We start from the raw sequence: 15,089 nt of genomic DNA, 5'->3' as shown, positions 1-15,089 counted from the left end.
CGGCATGACCTTCCCTAAAAATAGGACATATATGGATCTAGAGTTTGCCCGGAATTCACCGAAACAGAAATAAATCGACATTTCGGCAAAACATAGGCAACTCAAAAGCACAATTTGGCGTCAACTCATGCCACACACACAATTTCCACAAACATATCACACACACATAAACATATTTCCATTTTGCAAAAGCATGAAATTTTCATCACCTATCTCGAGATCGAGCACACGATGGAGATGATGTTGTAGGGAGATCAAAAATGCACAAAGCTCTTCTTGACAAAGATAGATCTAGTTAGGGGGCAAATAGGTCACTTAACTAAATCCTACATCTACCTAGCTACCTAATTTAGGAGGAGACAACTTCAACTAGTGGAGGGGAAGGAAAAAGAGAAAGGAGATGCATTAATGGAGGTGGTGTAGTTAGGTAGGAGTAATGAAGAGAGAGAAAGGTAGATAGAAGAGAGAGAGTAATGAGGGAGAAGTATTGAGGAAGAAGAAGAGTGAGAGTGGGAGCATGTGGGAGGTAGGGGAAAGGGAAGAGAGGAGGGGGAGGGGGGACGGTGGAGAAAAGGTGGTGGGTTGGTGCAGATTAGCAGTAGCGCGGGACGTAAAATGCGCTGCTGATAAGAAAGTAGCAGCAGCGCGCTTTCGTTAGAAGCGCTACTGCTAACCGGGAAAAAAAGTGTGTCCAATTTGAAAATTAGCAGCAGCGTTCCGACCTCATCAACCTCAGAAAAACCGCGCTACTACTATAGCTTTAGCAGTAGCGCGGCTAGCGGTACCTCGCTGCTACTAAATGGAGTTGAGGGGGCACTGTCGGTCGATATTTGTAGCAGCGCGTGTTATACAGAGCGCGCTACTGCTAAACACTTGTCAGTAGCGGGTTTTCCACACCCGCGCTATTGCTAATTAGCAGCAGCGCTCCTTTTTGAGCCGCGCTGCTACTAAGATTCTGTGTATAGGGTTTTCCCTAGTAGTGTGAGGGGAACGCCTCATCCCACTCGCTCGAAACGAAGACGTGGTCAATCTTCTCAAGAGTTGCATGCTGCCTTTCGTTTGACCACGTATATCTCCGACCATTGAGATACAACTCCTTCAACTCGAGCGAATTAAGCTTGGAGCGAAATCTGCTCATCATTCTGCGATTGATCCGGTCATTGCTTTTGTCCTCCTGATTTACCAGCAAGTTAAAGTCCCCCGCAACTAGCCACGGACCCGCATGCAGGTCCCGAATTTCCACAAGCTCATGTTGAGTAATAGAAAACTCTATTTTCAGGTTCAAAAAACAAAAATCTATGGCCGTCTTGATAAACGCGATCATGGAAAAGGTGGCTTGGATCAGAAGGCTTGGGTTGTGGCTGGCTTGGTTATTACTAAATTAATTTCAGATCTCAAAAAAGAAAGACTAAATCAGTTTCATTATATTGACCATAAAATGTAATTTTCATACTGAAATATAGAAAAGTTTGCTAGACGTGAGGGAGAACTATGACTTGATTAGGGTCTGACCCTGAAGTTGCTTTGTCTTTGGACACCACTAGGCATCAGACTACTGATATTTACATCCTATCAGACTGGTTATTAGCCATTGGATTAGAAACAGGACGCCCGTCCGATCTACTGGTTTAGACCCACGCGAGATTTGTTGGACCCGCTAACTGAATGCTTTCTCACTACTCCAGCAACCCACGCTTGGGCTATTATTTCTTTCCATCTGTTTCTTTCTCCCTAGAACGTTGCTTCCTTGTTGCATCCTTCCCTAACTCGTTAGGTTACCAAATTCAAGCACCAACGTGATGGAAGCATTACTTGTGAGAAGCACTACATTTGATATTTCAGGAAACGGAATCCCGTAGATGATGCTTCTGTTGTATCCGGTAAATCTCCAACATACTCCCTGATTTTTTTCTATTCCATAACACAACATGGCAATGGAAGAATTTTCCTTTTTAAAAAAAATTGCAATGGAAGCATTTTTTCACGAGACGAAAAGAATCTATGTAGTTATTGATGCAAATATTTTTTTTCTACAAAAGTACTCCCTAATTGATTCTATTTCATAACCCAACATTTGTCACACTCCCTGGAAGTTATTGATGAAAACATATTTTCAACCAATAATGGACGCGTAGTTATGTTTTATAGTGGAAACATCTTTCAGTGTGAATGAGACACTTCTTCACATGGGTGGAATCACATTCCCCGTGAGTCGCTTCATACAAAACATAATAGAGCTTCATTGCTTATCATCCGGTGCGTCGGTATTGATGTGTCATTTAGTTGCTTCATACAGAAATTAATAAAGCTTCATTACTTATCATTCGATGCTTTGGTGCAAAACATAACTTATACAAGCTTCGCCATATTTCAATATTTTCAGCAATGGCAGAACAACACATACGTGGTGTATAATTGCTTCTGATTGTACAAATATTGCTTCAAAACTATAATACCGGATGCTTCGAGAGACTAGATCACATGCGCCGTGGTGATCAGCTATGGGAAGGTTGCCGACGTTCTACCTCGTCGGACCAACAGTGGAGGCAACTGTAGTGACGCACATGTAGCTATGGATTACCCGAGTGTCCATGAATCAGTTTTTTCCACTTGTCAGGAAGACTTAAGACAACGTCGTTTAACCAACCAGCCGCATATCGACTCATAAGCATACCCTCTGGTTCCCTTGCTTCATTGTCGAGTTTCACCTGAGAACATACACAATGTAATATGCTAGCAAATATGAAAAATGGGTTAGAGGGAATAAACGGATACGCTCGCTGTCTGATGAAAATAGTTGTATGGAAACAAGGCATTAGAACTAAGTAAGCTTATTTGTTGAAGGTAGTACAACAATAATGTAGGAAGCATGAAAATATTGGACCTCGACATTAGTAGACAAGAAAGTAAGATTGGTACCATCCTAAGGATGCATCTCTTGTGTCTCCAATATACAAACTGAACCGATTATCACTTGAAGTATAGAAGCAATTTTATAGACAACAAAATTAAATGTTTACAAGAAGCATCAAAACATAGTAAATCAACATAGTGTTGGTATAAGCATAGAATATTGAGAATGTATAAAAATTTAAGCCTGGTCACAAGATGAGGATGCATTTTTGTGTCCCTAACTTTCAAAATAGAAGAGAGTTTCTGTTTATATATGAAAGCATTTTTTTCTAGTCCCCCGAAACAAAATAATTACAATACATAACCTTCGAGGTAAGAAGCTAAAAAATAATTCATTGGGTGCATATATAAGTGTTGGTTGGAAGCATTAAGTTATTAAAATGAATCTGCCAGCAACTATGGATGCATATTTGTGGAACCTCTTTATAGAAACAGTCCAAGATTGTTTTTTGCCAACAATTCTCATCTTAAATCAAAGCTCCGATTATTGAATCTAGGGAATAAGCACGATTGCCTGCCTAAATATCTATGCGTGATCGAATGATCTAAATACTTCAACTAAAAAATTTGTTCCATGATTCATAACCTAATACAACATGAAAAGAACAATACTAGGCAGAATACCAATGAGTCCTCGGCAGAAAATGAATTAACAACAATATGTGACAAATGAAAATTATCAAATTAGGGGCGATCGATCGAGGCGGTGTAATACTTTTGATTTTAAGATGGGTATAGGGGAAACATGCCAAAAACCACTGCAGGTTTTCTAGGCGTCGGGTCCTACTCTGCCCGACGATTCATCCCACGGGCAACCTGGCAAACCACCAAAATCAGGGATGAGATGGGGTGGAGCGGGGGACAGATCTGGATGGTTGGGTGGATGTGTTTGCTTCACGACGAGGTGAATATGAAGCAACTGATGAGCGTCGAGGTCGGAGAGGACGGGGCGGATGACGACGAGCTCGAGGGAGATGCGTGTGACACGAAGAAGGGGATCTGGGCCGTGAAGTGCTTGTGATGCTCAACAACCAGTTGAGAGGGAGGCAGGAGGTGAGCTTCCTGGCTGGCGGGGCCCTTTTTCGCACGCATATCAAGGCAAGGGATTAGGCCTATCTATGACCGTCAGATTCTGATAGAATCAACGATAGTCGAGCGGTCTGATGATGGTCTCCTAGCAGACTAGGATAGCAAGTGTTTCCGTTGTCTTTAGCCTTTGATGATGGTAAGGATCTTGTGATTGAGTAATACAAGTTTTCACCCCGCAAAGAAAAAAGGCCTCAAAAAGAATGTTCTGTTATCCTGGGCAGTGCAGAAACGTAATGAAATAGTTTTGCTTTACTTTTGGTGATATCAGACTCGTACAGGGTGGAGAAATTGGGGTCATGGGTCCATGGATTTTCCTCCAATTTGATCGTCTTCCCCAAGGATCAGACAGATTTTGTTTGAGTTTTTCAATCTGCTGCGCCAACTATTCCTTCGTCCCAAAATAAATGTGCTAACTGTGTACTAACTTTAGTGCAAAGTTATACTAAGGTTGAGACACTTATTCTGAGACAGAGTGAGTATATACTAGTAAATCAATAAGGTCGATGCTAAAGATAGAAAAATACCTGAAGTGGTGCCGAAAAATAAAATACGAGGGGAGGCACGTAAAAGAACTGGTGGAGTTTGGCACAAGGACTAAGGCTCCGTGAAACAAGAATTCTCAAGATTGATGAGGAGAAACAAATCTGGAAGCATTAACCGTCTACATAGTATATATAATCCGCTACTGCAACTTCAGATAGTAGTAGAAAAATTTTCTGTTGTACTGTACTAGTCAGCAGCGGATTTCAGTTCATGTTCCAAAATTCTACTGGTCGGCTAGGCTATCATACGCTCGGTCAGCAGAAGACAAACATATCCTTATCGGAAGAAATCAGCCTCCGTGCAGACGACGTTCCAACGATCCGCTCCAGCTGCAACAGAAAATGTCGGCCCATGTTAACTTGTTTGCTAGGCGCTCGATTACAAATTTGCAATCAAAATGAATTTTAACAAAACACTACAGAAGAAATCCAATCTACTCCGTACTATATATGAACCGGTTATCGATCGACTATCAGGCTCCAACATGCTTTTTACAACGCGGCCAGACTGTAACTTTGATACGCTACGAACTTAGTAACTGCGGTGCTGTACATGGAACGGTTGTCTCACCTTAAGGAGGTCCAGCCGAGAAAAAAACACATTGCACCTAGGATTTCCTGATTCACCGAGCATATTTACAAGCTGAAAGAAAAGAAAACCCCAGGGTCAAGACAGATAAAATATTTTACAACTTCGACAGCACAGCTTGCTTCAGACATAGTACGTACTGCAGTCACAATCTAGTCAATACATACCTCTGGATAGAAATCTTTTCTCCCTGGCAATGAGTAGACGACCAAATGATGTCCTCCCCTGATCTGCATATTTAAAAAGCACGAGTTTAAGCATCACACGAACGAACACTCAGCAGGTGCATGCTCATGAACGGCAGCAAGAGCACACATCATAACAAGTACTCAAGGGATGGCCGGCCTTTCAGATGTTATGATCTTGTATCTGTGGAAGAAGTGAGATCTCTCGCTATAAAGCAAGATCTTCTTCTGGCCCTCAAAGAACCAGAGCCTTGCACGAGATATATCCTGTTGTGATGTCGCCCTAATATATGAGCACATATAGGCAGTTACTATACGCACAAGACAAAACATATTCATGATAAAACTGAAGACTGAGAGCAGACCCCTTTTAGTAGTTGAGCAAACAAAATAAAGCTACAAGAATAAGGAAGATCCACTTACTCCCCAATTCTACAGAAAGAAGCATCCTGAGATTTTAAAAAACTGCTCAGCCTAATGTATTCAAAATAGGAACTGGCGAATAGCAGCACTCCGCCCTGCATATTTGCAACAAACAATCAGAGAATTATTACACATGTATTTCCAATCCACTAACATAAAATTTTCCTCTAACATGGCGCCATTTCCAGACAAGCATGGCACATCTACCGACAAGATTTACTGCAAAATGCACAACATTCTGGTACACCTCCGACAAATACTGTTGTAAAATTTTCCTGGGCGATAATAACATTAAGTATGTACATCCCACTGCTACAAAATGGTATGTTTGGTTATATCCCTCCAAAATGCTATGTGCTGTCAGATGCAGACATAGTTTCTTGAATTCTTACCCCCTAACGTTTTAATTAACTATCAGGGCCTAACTCCTACAGATTGACATTTAAAGCTAATCCTCCTACCAATGTCGAGAAATACCAAATTTAAGTGAACATGACAGCATTGCAGATATTACAACTATAGAAGAAACAATACCTCATCTGACTCCTGAATCTTTGGGTACACCTGTATTATTACATCATAAAATAGTCAATAATAGGATATACATATATAGAAACGAAAAAAAATGTTAGAGCTGTTCCAATAATTAAGAGTCATGACCATAAGAAGTGGCCAAATAAAACTGTATACGACCTCATAATTTTACACGGCGCCTAACACTGAAAGCGATTAGTTGTGAGCCATGATATCATGTGGGATCAGCACTTCTGACTACAACTACATGTCCCAGCTTGTTGCTAATTTTTGGTGTGGCTAAACCATTTTTCATAAAATTGTCACAACATGGAATCCCCGTGTCTAAGTTTACAATTTTGCTGGAGCACTTGATTTGGATGATTGGGTTTAAACTAGTTATTTCTTAAGGCAGTGAGGCGAGCACGCACCGCCCTGACGCCTAAGCGCCTACGCCTAAGGTGGGCAAATTGCAAGGCGCTGGCAGGACACCTTGTCGCCTAAGCGTCCAAAGCGGGACACCTGCATTACGCCAATGCTATAAATCCTTCTGCTCGTTCTTGCACACAACTTCTGTTGAGGTCGGTCAATGGCCGACAGCCACTGGCCTTGTGGAGTGGATTACACGCAGAACGACACCAAGGTGGCTTCCGTCCATACTGCATTACACGACTGCAATGAGAATGAGTTTCTCAAAGAGGTCTGCGCACGGTTGCTGCAGGCTCAGCAGCATACCAGTAAGCACCATGACAGGTGGCACCATGAGCTCCAGCTCACTCTTCCCGTCAGCGCACTAACACGATGCCTGCCCCCGCCCAGAGTGCTCCATGGAATCAGTCATGGAATCAGTCATGTCCTTGTCCAGTGGGAGGGCACAGCTCCTAACGATGCCATTTGGGAGCACCTTGATGAGTTTGTCCAACACTACCCTCAGTTTCAGCTCAAGGACAAGCTGCTTGACGAGGGGAGAGATGTCATGTGGGGCATGACATAAAGCCACCGGCAACGAGGACCCATGGATGTTGACAAAGCGGAGAAGGCAAAGGCTGATTTGAAGGGGGCACCACATCCAGATAAGGATTTAGGTTGCTTCCCCTTACTAATTGTTTACATACAGTAGATTACACATTAATTAAGTACTGTAAAAGGACAAGTGATAGTTGTGAAAATGAGCTGAATGTGCTCAATTCCATAATGCATTTGTCAAGCATGCATTACAAGGACAAATGGACTCACCTTTGTGCAGAAATATTCAAAGCGGGCATCATCAAGTTCACCAATAGAAGATGCATCAAATCGTTCATACACCTGTGTAGTGATTGGACAGTGAAAAACATTTGTAATTTCATCAATACTGTTTTAGCACTAGGATGTGTCTGTTGAGCGAGCCCATCCAAAATTTATGTTGAAAACTCAGCAACAGCCCTGATTCTTGTCATCAAGTTTTGTTCAGATGCACTGGACATATCTGGACAGTAAATTTGCAATGATGCGATGGGAGTCTGGAGAGACAATGAATTAACTGACCTGCCGTATTTCAAGCTGTATTTTGGGAAGAACACCTGTAAACTCAGTCGCCAGCTTAACCTGAAAAGGTTGAGCTCAGGCATGTTAGAAACATGAGTCCAACACGGCAAATAGCTTAGTGACTTCCAGCATACTATATACCTTCCCCTCGTAATTTCGACATAATCCGTTGAACAAAGCATTCATCTCTGCTCAGCAGGCAAAAAATTAGAACATAAATAGGTTTATAAGTAAATAAGTAGATGACGATGCAAATAAATAAAAGGTCCACTCTATGTAGCACAATTAAGAATAGAATAGCAAGTATCACTTTACACATGCACAACTAATGCAAGCAATTTTGTATACCAAAGAACCATGCATAACACCAGGGGAGACCTACACCATTCGCAAAAATAATAATAATGTTTAGCAAATAAATGCAGATCATGATTAAAAGCATAACTAGTTTAATTTTAGTTGATACTGAAAATTCAACTGAATGATAGAAGCTGAAGCCTAGAAAACTGGAATCCAATGATGGCCAGAGTTCCAAGTGAAATTCCATACCTGGCGTAAGATACGAACTTAAGATTATTGTTTGCCGATAGTACCGTGCTTGCTCATCCAGGTACCTTAGCCAAATAAAGAAAATGTAACAAGCATGAAACTGACCTCGCAAACGTCAAATCAGGAATAACTTCCAAGCCTTTTTGCAGTTCACAATACAGTGAGTTGGCGTCTTATACTCTTATAGATAGAAGTACGACAACAGAAGATGCTATACAGGAATAGATATCCACGAAAAAAAGAATTACCATGGCCTGATCCGCATCACATTGGTTACATGCTCTTTTGATGGCAAATGATTTAGTTGTTCAAGAACAGCATGCAGATGCGACCAATTCTACATTTATAAATAACACAGTTATTTTTACCAGCAGGCATCAGAAAATAAGTACAGCAAATTATTTGAGTTGGAGTTTAACCTGCATAGATATCACATCTGTGTAATCAACAACCACGATCTGCACAGAACAAATGTATTGATAATTTAGAGCTTGTACAGAGAAAAAAATTGAATGTGCACAGTTACTGTTCCTTTATGGAAGTCTATGTTGACTTGTCATGGCTTCAACTATACAAATTGAAACACAGGGTTTCTTATTACAATACATTAGCAACTCTGAAGTATTGTGAAATACTTTTGAGACCAATGTACCAAGTATGAGTAACTTTTCTCAAACTAAGTTTCTTAGCACATGGTCAGAGTGCTACAAGTTTTAAAATATTCATGGGTCAAAGAACTACAAGTTTTAAAATATACCCAAATCAAAGAACTAGAAGTTAATAATTCAATGAAATACAAGGTTTAAATTAAACATCGTTGAGCTACGGGTACTCTGGACAAGCGTTGCAATAGCAAGAGCTCAGTCAATTACCATTTGGACACATCCCAAGCATAACATTCTGGAGCAATTAACAGGAATTGACGTGCAGTTTATTGGAATGTTTGTCCACTGAACATGCAGCTAGGGAAATTTAATTTGAAACTTATACCCCCTTCAAAATGATGACAAAATACTTGAACTTTCAAGAAATTCATTCAATCAATGTTTACAGACTGAAATAGATTATTTACACGCACTAATGGTTATCAAAAATGAACTAATATATAGGACTGGAGATAGTAGTAAATAGAAAATAGTATATGGATTCGAGTGGAACTAACTTCAATTGATGACAGGAAATCAGAATCGTTTTCCTTGGGACGTCCCTTTTTCTTGGTAACTTCACCTCCATCAATTTTCTGATAACAGGCAGGTATAATAAGGTCAGTTGCCTATGAGGTGTCCCCAGAACAATAAAAATATACAGCTGCTGGGCACATGAGTAATCATGACTAATTAAGTGTATTAAGAAATCTTTGTTAAAGAGTACTTACAAGTTTAAGCGCTAAGGAAACGCAACTATAATATCAGAAGCGTAGAAATTGCTGTATAGCTTAACAGATTTCCTGCAGAAGCATTAGTTAAAACATTAATTTTTTAAGAAATCTTATATAAATATAGAATCCTACGTAAATATAAAAATATCAATGTGAAAGGAATAACGAATTTAAGGACATATAGTTTGCTAAAAGCATGAGATCTCACAGTGCAGAATAATAAAAGAGTAACCAAAAGGTTCACAAAACACAAAAGATACTGAAACATTTTACAAGATGAAGTCTTAACAAACAAGTGAATATGAGTTATAATTATAATTTTTGTAATTGGTTCTGCTTCTGCTGAGGATTTGCCTATTTCCTTTAACATACTCATGTTCACTTCAGAAGCCTGTGATTGGCAATGAAAACTGAAGAAAAAAATTGAGCTGTTGACAAAAAACTGTGTAGAGTACATAGTAGACGTACTAGTCCTCACAACTAGAAAATTATTACAGGGAAAAATTAACAGCACACTTACTTTGTAAATTTTATTCCAAAAAGAAAGTGATCTTCAACATCCCCAGCAAACAGAAGGTTAAAGTCTGTTGGTTTTGAACTATTTGGCTCCTCCAGTTCATCATCTGATTCGCCAAACTCTTTCTTGAATTGTCCCATAGAATTATCCTGCAAGTAAAAGTAAGGATTCTCTATTTCTTAGCACCAGAGCAAAATAATAACTGAACCAGCAACCATAAATTATATATGCAAATGATTTGCAGATCCAAATGGAATTCATGGTACAATTTGGCAGCGTATTTCATAGAAATTGATATTCAGATGCTATCTGTAAGAGTAGCTGCAAAGGTCAAATGTTACCTTTTGTGTCAGCGGAGATAATTGGATTAATCTCTTCACAATGCGTCGTGCAATGCTTTTGAGAGGTAACAAGAAAAGAACCTAAGGTCATGATATAATACAAAAGAAAATAGCAATTAGTTCAACAGATCAAGATACAACAAAATTACAAGTTGTGTATAAATGGAGGTACAACAACATTTACTCTTAACAAAAAGAGATATAGCATTTACTTGATAAAATAGTGCAGTTAACTGTCAAGCAACTGTAGCCCAGCACACATCTATGCAATACATCATGCCAAATAAGATACCGTTTTCTCAAATGTGTTGCGACTATCTGACATATACCTTTGGACGTGTAAAACCCTGATCGCGGTATGAGTCGTCCGCCATAACATCTGTGTTAGCATCATTCCTAAGCTTCGCATCATTCTTAATGACAACATCTCTTGTCCTATGAACATGGCTCAACTGCCATTGTGACAATATTGCACATTAGTCAGCATCATAACAGGTACAGTAATAATGCTACCAAATAGAGATTGCAAAACTTATAGCATGCATAAGATATGCGTCCATAGTACTGGAATCCACCTTACTACCCTTAAGATAAAATGGCTTCTTATTACAATGCATTATGTCACGATAGCTATTACCTGTAAGAGATGATTAGGATTAGAAATACACTTAAAAAAAGTGATAGAGAGAGCGCACTACACCATTTTAGGGAGGAAGCATGACATGTTGCGCTACAATTTGTCTTAGATATGCTTAATTATACGAGAAACAAAGTGTATAATGGAGTTGGTAACTTGGTATGTATGCTAAAAGCCTAAAACCATATTGGTAATAATCCTTTTCTCAAAAATAGCGAGGATCAAAAAGACATGCACAGCATAATCTTTAGGATAAGGGAACCACAAAAGGTACTTTATGTTGCTATACGCCAAATTTACCAAGACGGACACCTGACAAAGTAGGATTAATAAACATCACCAATTCTCAGGGGCATTTACTGTTTTCACAAGTTATGGATGGTATTAACTGGTTCTGCAGAGGGGGGAAACAGAAGACCCCACCCATCCACCCACCTACCCAACAAAAACACCCACCCAAAACATGTTCAGCTTGTTTGTGAACAAAATAGTTTCAATCCTTCAGGTCGAGCGGAATAAATGAAAGCGCACATCTGGATCAGTTGAGAGCCTTAAAGGGACACAATCTTCCATCTGGAAGAATGTATCCTAAAATCTTTACTTTCCACTACTAGCAGAATGGGCAGAGAAGCTCCTGCTGGCTTCTTTGGGAAAGAAAATTTCTTCCTAGTTCACTTCGGAGATCAGTTTTAGAGTTATCACTTACAAACACGTAGAATAAGTGTCATCACATGGAATTTACAGTTGTAAGTCCTGATCCAACTAATATTATGTCCACTTTTCTGTTGTTGGGATGTGCTACAAGAACTAATCAGAAATATGGATCTTCGTGAATTCTAGAAAACTAACTCTCTTATTCCTCTCAGGCAGCACTATTGGTTAATTAATATATCTTAAGGTAATGAATGGCATGCACTTTTAGTAGGCACGAATTCTAAACTGGGCAACTTTAATGTTCTACTGAGTCATGTCATTTGTGAAATAAGGCACTAACTAAAAGATAATCAAATAGGAAAACTTACAAAGTGAGAAGAACCTCGATCTATAATTCAAATCATCAGAGAGGATTTTTTGCCAGTGGTCCTTCAATTTTCCTTTGACATCAACAAAAGGGTCATCAGAAGCTCCCTGAAAGTACAAAGCATTAAGAATCAGCTTCCAATACGAAGCTGCCTGAAGTATTTATTATTCAGAAAAACATCCCTGCACTACTAATGAAGTTGATAACTCAGCATGAAGCAGTTGAATAATTTGATAACTAATGTAATGGATCAAGTACACAAACACAGAGGAGCATGGACTAATTTCAGCAGGACTTGCCCCTTGAAAAGGCACACTTCACTTACCACTGCAAACATATTGCAAGTAACTGCAGATTGCTGTGGAACAGAGAAATGCACCATAGTAACCCCTCACAAAAAGTGTTATAACATGAACATAGGTCATAAGGTGATTTAAACACATGATGAACATGGAATTTTGGTCTTCAAATTACACATATATATACAGCTATCAAAGGCTCAAGTTCAGTGGCCTGCATTTCAAGGAGAAACAAGATAATTAATCAAAATAATTTAATGAGAGCATATCATGATGAAATAATTCCATGAAGTACCTTAATTTTTTCACCTGTCCCAACCCATTTGGATTTTGGAATGTCCTCAGCAGGCATCTCCCATTTAAATTTACTCTTCTGATTCACTAATGCATTGACTTCATCATTTGCTAGCACGTGAGTAACATGACGCTGAAATGAACTGGAACATACAAAAAGGGGTGGTGTTAGAACGAGTTATATGAATATATCATACATATAATGCAATAAAATAAAATGATACAGTAGAGACAACATCAAACAAGCACTCTTAAACCTAGTAGACATGTAGGACAAAGATGGTGGCATAATACACTAAAACTGAATGACCGATATCATATAAACTAATATAATCCTTGTCCATTTACAATAGCAATAATATGCGTCCCAGTCGCTGAAGAAAAAAATGTGAATACTGTTGCATTAATAGCACCAACCATGACGACTCCATTTCATCAAAAGCATCACTTTTATTGCTTTTCATATCATGTGCCTCATCCTCGCTGGAAACATTGCAATCATCTGAGTCATCGTCATCACTCTGATGTAGGCCTTGAGGGCTCTCATTGGATGGTTTCTCACGCCGAACAGCCTTCGCTGCTATGATTCCAGCTGCATGAAATACTCAAGTAATTAAGCGCCAAAAATGGAAAAGGTCATACTGACACATTGCACATCACTGTGCAAAGAATATTGAGCCAGTCATAATGTCTGCTAAAATAACACCACTCTAGCATCAGTAACGTCCCTATAAAATACTTGGTTCGTGAAACCTATGAAGAGCACCTTTTCGCTTTATGTTCCTAGATGCGAAATGTACAACCCAATAGAGAATAAACCATACCTCCAAGAGCACAAAAACAATAGAGAATAAACCATACGTCCAAGAACATAAAAAAGTAAAGTTTGGTTCGAAATGAATAGAGATGAAACTGAATTAGAAGAAGAGGTGGAGTAGTACTATTTATATTAGAAAGAAACACATTCTACCGTGAAACTACACCCCTTCAAATCCACTAATAAGATCATCAAAACTTTACGAATAACCTGGAGAAGGTTCATGAATCATGTATTATCTAAGTTAGACAGTTACATACTTACTGAGTCTTAAATGGATGGCTCCAGCACTAGCCATTGTCATGGAAATAAATTATCTTTTTAGTATGCCCAGACATTTTTCTAGCATGTACCACTTTCTAGCCTGTACTACCACGGTACCTCAGCTTCTAAGTAGAAACTAAACAACTGAACCCAGAAATTGAGTTGTCATCTACTCATTTTCCTCTAGAACGCAAGGCTTCACCAACCACCAGCATACAATTCCACATAATAATTTTAGCACGAAACAAGTGAGGAGGAAATCGAAGCACTACCAATTATTGCATATATTGCCACTGTCTGCAAAAGAGAGGAAGCGAATACGATTCACACAGTAACGAAAACCAAACCTGGAGAGTCAGGAAGACCATCATCGAGCACCGGCCTTTTGGGCTTCTCACGGCGCCTCTTCTGACCTGAAGCCACATGACAGCGACACGAGGGGAGAGAAACTGAGCAAGGGACGAATTCGAAGCTTTCGGCAAGAGACAGTGACAAAGGTTTCATACCTCGAGGAGTAGCCGTCGGAGAAACGGGCTTCAGCTTCCCCATCGGCAGCAAAGGACCGCAATGACACCAAATGTTCAGGCTCTGCTATGAATACATTAACCGAATTAAACTAGCACTAGCAGTATAATGAACAGAACAGACAAACCAATTTCAGAAGTGGCAATGGATTTTTTTGCCCCGAAATTTATTTCCGGTTCATACAAAAAAAATATATCATGTGCTCCTACATACACACCAACAGAACATGATGATTTATGATTGCTAACCTATACACACATGGGACTGTCTATATATTTGCTCACTGCCTCTAATGTAGCAAATAATTGCCAAAAATTATGATTAATCCCCGCAGATGCAAACCTAAACACGTGGTGCAGTGTATACATAATCTAGCACATTTGGTCAGTGTCAATCAGCTTGCAGCAGGGGAAGCCGAGTCCAGTGCTGCCTGCAGTGCAGGAGACAAGAGAGGGCGGCGGGGGGTCACGAGAGGGTGCAGGTCGCCGGAGGAGAATGGAGAAGGGAGAGGGGGAGCCTTACCTGCGTCCGTGCTGCGGCCGGCGGCGGCAAGAGAGAGCGAGGGGACGAGGAGGCGGCCGGCGGCGAGCGAGGGGGGGAGAGGAGGCCGACGGCGGTCTGTCTTTTTTTTTTTTTAGGAGGCCAACGGCGGTCTGGGGTTAAGAA

At 39.9% G+C, this 15,089-nt stretch overlaps 1 pseudogene; it reads right to left on the bottom strand.

Moving 5' to 3' along the window:
• Window positions 1-4,607: 4,607 nt before the first annotated feature.
• LOC123090602 (U3 small nucleolar RNA-associated protein 25-like) lies at window positions 4,608-15,089 on the bottom strand (annotated as a pseudogene).

This window comes from Triticum aestivum, chromosome 4B (genome assembly GCF_018294505.1).
Source record: "Triticum aestivum cultivar Chinese Spring chromosome 4B, IWGSC CS RefSeq v2.1, whole genome shotgun sequence".
Classification (NCBI taxonomy): Eukaryota; Viridiplantae; Streptophyta; class Magnoliopsida; order Poales; family Poaceae; genus Triticum; species Triticum aestivum.
Note: the sequence above shows the minus strand (reverse complement) of the source record. Positions and strands in the feature narration are given on the sequence as shown.